Source organism: Panthera pardus, unplaced genomic scaffold (assembly GCF_024362965.1).
Source record: "Panthera pardus isolate Hobbes unplaced genomic scaffold, ASM2436296v1 HiC_scaffold_3, whole genome shotgun sequence".
NCBI lineage: Eukaryota > Metazoa > Chordata > Mammalia > Carnivora > Felidae > Panthera > Panthera pardus.
In genome coordinates, this window is record NW_026526876.1 from 13154343 (window position 1) to 13160334 (window position 5992).

Consider the following 5992-nt stretch of genomic DNA (forward strand, 5'->3'; position numbering starts at 1 on the left):
TTGTATGTATATACCACATCTTCTTTATCCATTCATCCGTGGATGGACATTTGGGCTCTTTCCATACTTTGGCTATTGTCGATAGTGCTGCTATAAACATTGGGGTGCATGTGCCCCTTCGAAACAGCACACCTGTATCCCGTGGATAAATACCTAGTAGTGCAATTGCTGGGTCATAGGGTAGTTCTATTTTTAGTTTTTTGAGGAACCTCCATACTGTTTTCCAGACTGACTGCACCAGCTCGCATTCCCAAAACAAGTGGGAAGTATTAACGAGAGGCCCTCAAGTGTGTGCCTGTCTGGTAAAAGCAGAGAGGTACTCTTGAATCCCTCTGGGACGTGTCTCCCCACACCCCCCCAACGGACGAGGTCCTAACCACCAATCACAAGTGACTCATACAGGACATGTGGACTGTGCAAAGGCCCTGGGCAGGGTCTTGCCTTCCTGGCTGTACCTGCTTCACATCTCTCTGCAGCAGCTGGAGGTTACAATGAGGAATTTTTAATTTTAATTTAATTTAATTTTATTTTTTAAGTTTATTTAATTTATTTTAAGAGAGAGTGCAAGTGGGGGAGGAGCAGAGACAGAGGGAGATAGAGAATCCCAAGCAGGCTCTGCACAGTCAGCACAGAGCCGATGTGGGGCTTGAACTCATGAACCTGTGAGATCATGACCTGAGCTGAAACCAAGAGTCAGACACTTAACCGACTGAGCCACCTAGGGGCCCCTATTTTATTTTATTTATTTTATTTTTTTACATAAAAATCTTTGTAAAATTTTTTTAAAATTTTAAGTTTGTTTGTTTGTTTAGAGAGCTAGCGCACACAAGCAGGGGAGGGGCAGCGAGAAGGAGAGACCCAACCCTAAGCAGGCTCCATGCCATCAGTGCACAGACCCATGTGGGGCTTGAACTCACAAACCCATAAGATCATGACCTGAACCAAGATCAAACGTTGGACACTTAACCGACTGCCACCCAGGCTTTCCACAATGAGGAATTTTTATTTTTTTATTGTAAAAGATATTCTTTTGTTGATATATTTATTTTGACAGGGACAGTGCGAGTGGAGAAGCAGAGAGAGGGAGAAAGAAAATCCCAGCAGGCTGTAGACCGTTTAGCCCGATGTGGGGCTTGAACTCACAAAACCCTGAGATCATGACCTGAGCCGAGATCAAGAGTCAGATGTTTAACCGACTGAGCCACCCAGGCCCCCGCAACGAGGAATTTTAAAAAAATAACTAGAAATGAGAAAACGCTCAGGTGTTCTCAGTTTCTGTTAATGATTTACAGATTTTGAGACACTGAAGTGACCCTAGAATCAGAAGCAACATCTCTATTCGGAGATGTGCAAGTGAGGCCCAGAGAGGAGAAATGAGCCCAGCCCCCTCCAGTCACTGAAGGCCCAGAGCCAGGCTGGGGGTCGTGCAGCCCCCAGAGCATGACAGGGACACATGTCCACAGGGAGTGGTCTAGTGGACAGCTGGTAAACCCTCAGGGGCTGCCTGGGAGGACATCCTGCTGGGGCCACAGCACCTTCTCTCTGCCAGGCAGTGGATGGAGACAGAAGGGCTGACCCACTGACCAGGAGCTCAGGGATGGCTGGGCGGTCCGGGGTGGGTGTCATCTGACCTGTGGTGGGCCAAGGTGGGCATCTCCTCCCCACGCTGGCAGCCAGGAGGGGTGTAGGGAGAGGTCCAGGCTGAATGAAGCCCCTCTCCCTTCTGAAGACAGTGCTTCTTGAGAACGAAATGTGCGTGTCCTGGAGGCAGTGGAAGGTGGTAGGATGCTGGAATGGGTCCCCTGGTGATAGGGCCACACCAGGCCAAACAGGGCTCTTTTCTCCTCCATTCAATCGAAGCACTCCTTAGGGCCACCACTAATGTCCTAGAAGGAATATAACGAAGGTCCTGAAGCCTCGGTGACCCCGAGCTCTTCCAAGGGGTTCCCAAAGCACACAGGCCTCCTGGGGGGGACAAAGGACGCCTGGAGTTCCCAGAAGCTGGCAGAGGCAGGAAGGAGCCCCCAGAGCCCCTGCAGGAGCGCCCACACCTGGATCTCAGACTCTGGCCCCAGAACTGAGAGAGGACAAATCTCTGCTGTGTGAAGCTCCCCCGTTGTGGGACACTTTGTTATGGTGGCCCCAGGACACTTACACAAGTTATACTTCACTGCAGAAAGTGCTATAGCAAATCGAAGTGGCATTTCTATGAAAGAGAAACAAATAAACTGAAGTACGGAATGTAAGTAAAACATGCATGTTTTGGTGGGAATGTGCCGAAAACATAATCAAGTGTAAACTGAACCCTAGAAAAACTGCTCTCAAACATTGTCATTTTCTCCCACGGCCCCATCGCTGGCAAAATCCACCCAAAGTATAAACAGGAATGCCAAATGATGCCCCAGATGTTTGTAATTCTCTTTTTAAGCATCTAGATTCAAAATATATTATGCACAATTATGTCTTCAATTGCCCTGTGAGAACCATTGCAATGCAGACTAATTTCCCAGACCGAGAACTCATGGCTTTGACGAGGAACTATCCAAGCAAATACTGAATGTGGAAAAAATGTCAATTACAGGCCTGATCACATGGGTCTGCCGAGGAGACGGAGACAGCACCCTTTGCTGGAGAACCACTTCATTAAACAAGTGTGAATTCAAGAAGCAGCATTGAAGCTGCCTGTGCTAGGGGAGCGGAGCGGGGCGGGGGGGGGGGGGGGTGGTGGTGGAGGGAGGCCTTCGAGCTATTGAGGGCTGTTGGCCAGAGTAATTGGACAAAGCTCTCAGAGCAGGATGGCTGTGGGGCGTGGGGCACGTCTACCAGGCGGTGGGCAGACGGGTCAGTGGTAGGTAACGGAGCAGCTTCCTGTAAGCAGGCTGGCAGGTGCCTGACGAGGTTCCCTACCCTGGTGTGAGTCTGGAGCCCCCTGTGCAGAGGTTGAACTGTATCCTGGGCTGGCCCTGCCTCCCCTCACCTCGGACTCTTTCCCCAACCTGCCTGGCCCCATGCGTTCTAGCTTTGATGGAAAATTTGGGTCTGTGCCACTTTCTTTAAACCTTTGGGTTCTCACACGCCTCTCTTCTCAAAAAAAGCTGGCTCCTGACAATAAAGTTTTGGCTTTTAATACTACTGTCCCCTCCCTGCATCGGTCTGGAACTCAAGAGTAAAATATTGCTTCTTTCCCTCTGTTTCCCCATGATAACAATTGGGGGAAGCATCCGAGTCTTCGTGGAGAGGAAGACAAAGGCCGCCAGGAATGCACTGACTCTGCAAGGAGGGAGCCGGGCATCTTCACGAGCAGTGCCGGAGGGGACTTAGTGTCCTAGCACAGGTGGACTGAGGCGGGCATCTCCTCCCCATGCTGGCGGCCAGGAGGGGTGTAGGGAGAGGTCCAGGCTGAATGAAGCCCCTTTCCCCTCTGAAGAGCGAGCTTGCGAACGAAAGGTGTGTGTCCCTGAGGCAGTGGAAGGTGGTGGGACACTGGAATGGGCTCCCTGGTGGCAGGGCCACACCAGGCCAAACGGGGGTCTTTTCCCTTCACATCCTCCCTTGTGTGAGGTGACTGGGGGGTATCGGAGGAAACCCACTTTGTTCTGTGTTGGGTGCTCTCAGGGAGCAGGGGTGATTCTGAGAGGCCTATTTTAGTAATTTCCATCTAGAAGGTGGGAAAACAGGGCAAGGCTAACACTGTCATTGGCAAGCAGGACGGGCTGTCTGGTCTCTGGGTGCCTCAGACACTGCCCCTTTCCAGTCTGTTCTGTTCCTGTGGCCCTTACTTCCGTCCTGCCCCCATCAACCAGAGTGGTGTCGTGTCCCACGGAGCCCACTGTGCCCACTGTGTGTGCCAGTGTCTCTGGCACTCTTCCCCGTGCCCTTTGAAGTGACAGGAAGACAGGCACAGTCTCTGCCTGGTAGAGGCTCACTTCCTGATTCTGCATGGGGGCTGGGGCGGGGAGGGGGGTGCCTCAAAGCTCCAATCCCATCAGCATGGTCTGCTGGTCTTGAGTTCTTATTCTGGAATTTCATCATTACTTCATATTACACTTCAGAAATGGGGATGATGGGTGGTGACTTTTTTTGAAGGCTCTCTAATCATTTTATTGTGAAATATATCGTGAAATAACCTTTTTAAAAAAACGTTTAATGTTTATTTATCTTTGAGAGAGAGACAGACAGAATGTGAGTGGGGGAGGGGCAGAGACAGAAGGAGACAGAATCTGAAGCAGGCTCCAGGCTCTGAGCTGTCTGCACAGAGCCTGACATGGGTCTCCAGCTTCTGAACCATGAGATCATGACCTGAGCCGAAGTTGGACACTTAACTGACTGAGCCACCCAGGCACCCCTATCATGAAATAACCTTACCCCAAAAGCTCTCTGCATGTGGTAATAGTTTCCTATTGCTGTTGTGTTTGGGTGTCTTGTGCCTGCCATAACCAGCCAGGACCAGTTCCTTCTGGAAGCTCCAGGAGAGAATCAGTTCCACGACTCTTCCAGCTTTTAGAAGCTGCCAACATTCCTTGGCTCCTGGCTGCACCACTCCAGTGTCTGTCTCCACAGGGACATCGACACTCCTGTGTCCCTCTTCAAGTGTGATTACATTTGAGGCCCACCTGGACAATCCATCTGAAGGTCCTGCAAAGTCTCTTCTGCCATATAAGGCGACACATTCATGGGCTGCAGAGATCAGGGTGTGGGCATCGTCATTGTGAGGAGCCGTTACTCAGCCAGCCACACACACCCGGACCCACTGCAGATCACTCTGTTGCCCACCAGCACCTCCAGTTCCGGGTAAACCATGCCCTTGGTTTTCTCTATTCTCCAGCACCCACGTAGGTACTTGCCCCTAAACAACGGGCTAATCACCTTGCTATTTTAAGCTTTGTGTAAATTGTTTCACACCACAGGCGTGCTTCTGCAACTTGCTTTTCATGCTCAACACAAATGGCTCTGTCTGCTCGCCTTCGTGCCTCTGTGCCACCACGTGGTGTGCTCGCCGCCGTCTGTCCCTGCGTGCGGACGCCGTGTGCTTGTTTCTCCACAGGTGTCTAACCCCCTGGCCTCGCACAGTATTTCCACCTTTTTTAAAAAAAACCCTTTAATAACCCGTAATAGACCCAGACCCCTCGCAGAGTACCCCATCCCCAGTGGAGACCCTCCCTGGCTCACAGGGACACGCAGAGTATTCCGAGGTTCTTTGCATTTCTCTCTGTGGCCTGTGTTGTTAAAACATTAAATGTAATTTTCCCCTTAACACATGTAATGCCTAGGCCCTCCATCCCTGGTTCAAACCCCAGTCTGTGCCCCAGAGGTGAGAACGTGCCCCCCCACCCCCGCCGCCACTTAAGAGGGGGAGTCAGTGAGGGTCCCGGCACTCATTTTGGCCCACATCTCCCATCTTCTGCCTGAAGACTTGTAAGCTACCAACGGGCTGATTCCCTAGGGCTGCCATAAACAGATGGCTCCAGCAAGAAGCTGGCACATTCTCGTGATCTGGGGGGTCTGGGGAGAACCCTTTCCAGGACTCTTCTGGCTCCTGGGTGTGGGTGGCAGTTCTCACCACCGGCTGGCTTGTGGCCATATGGCTCTGATTTCAGCCTTCTCATCAAGTGGCCATCCTTCGGTCTATTCGCCCTCCCTTCTCTGCTACAATGCATTGTTACTATTTTTACTTACTTATATTTTCAGTTAAAAGAAAGTCTCTTCCACTTAATTTATATGATTCCTGTGGGGTGGGCCCCGCCTGCTCGAGGCCGGCGAGGGGCGCGGGTGCCTCTGTGAATCGCCCTTCCCTCCTAGGCGGGTGGCCCTCGGATCTCCTCCAAGCCGGCACCTGTTTCTCCGCCGCCTCGGCCCGCCTCCCTCCGCTCAGGCCCCGCCCCCGACGCGGTCTCCGCCCCCTCGCACGTGACGCACTCGGTGCTCCCTCACCGCCCTGGCCCGGCCCAGGTGGATGCGCTCGGCGCTCCGCGGCTCCCTGGCTGCGCACGCA

General features: G+C 52.1%; 1 long non-coding RNA gene across 1 annotated transcript; it reads right to left on the reverse strand.

Annotated features, from left to right (window-relative positions):
- Positions 1–946: 946 nt before the first annotated feature.
- LOC128774286 (uncharacterized) lies at positions 947–5901 on the reverse strand. The gene is made up of 2 exons (XR_008418841.1): positions 4366–5901; positions 947–2206 (listed from the first exon to the last, which is right to left on the reverse strand). It is a non-coding gene; the product is annotated as an uncharacterized LOC128774286 (long non-coding RNA).
- Positions 5902–5992: the final 91 nt, after the last annotated feature.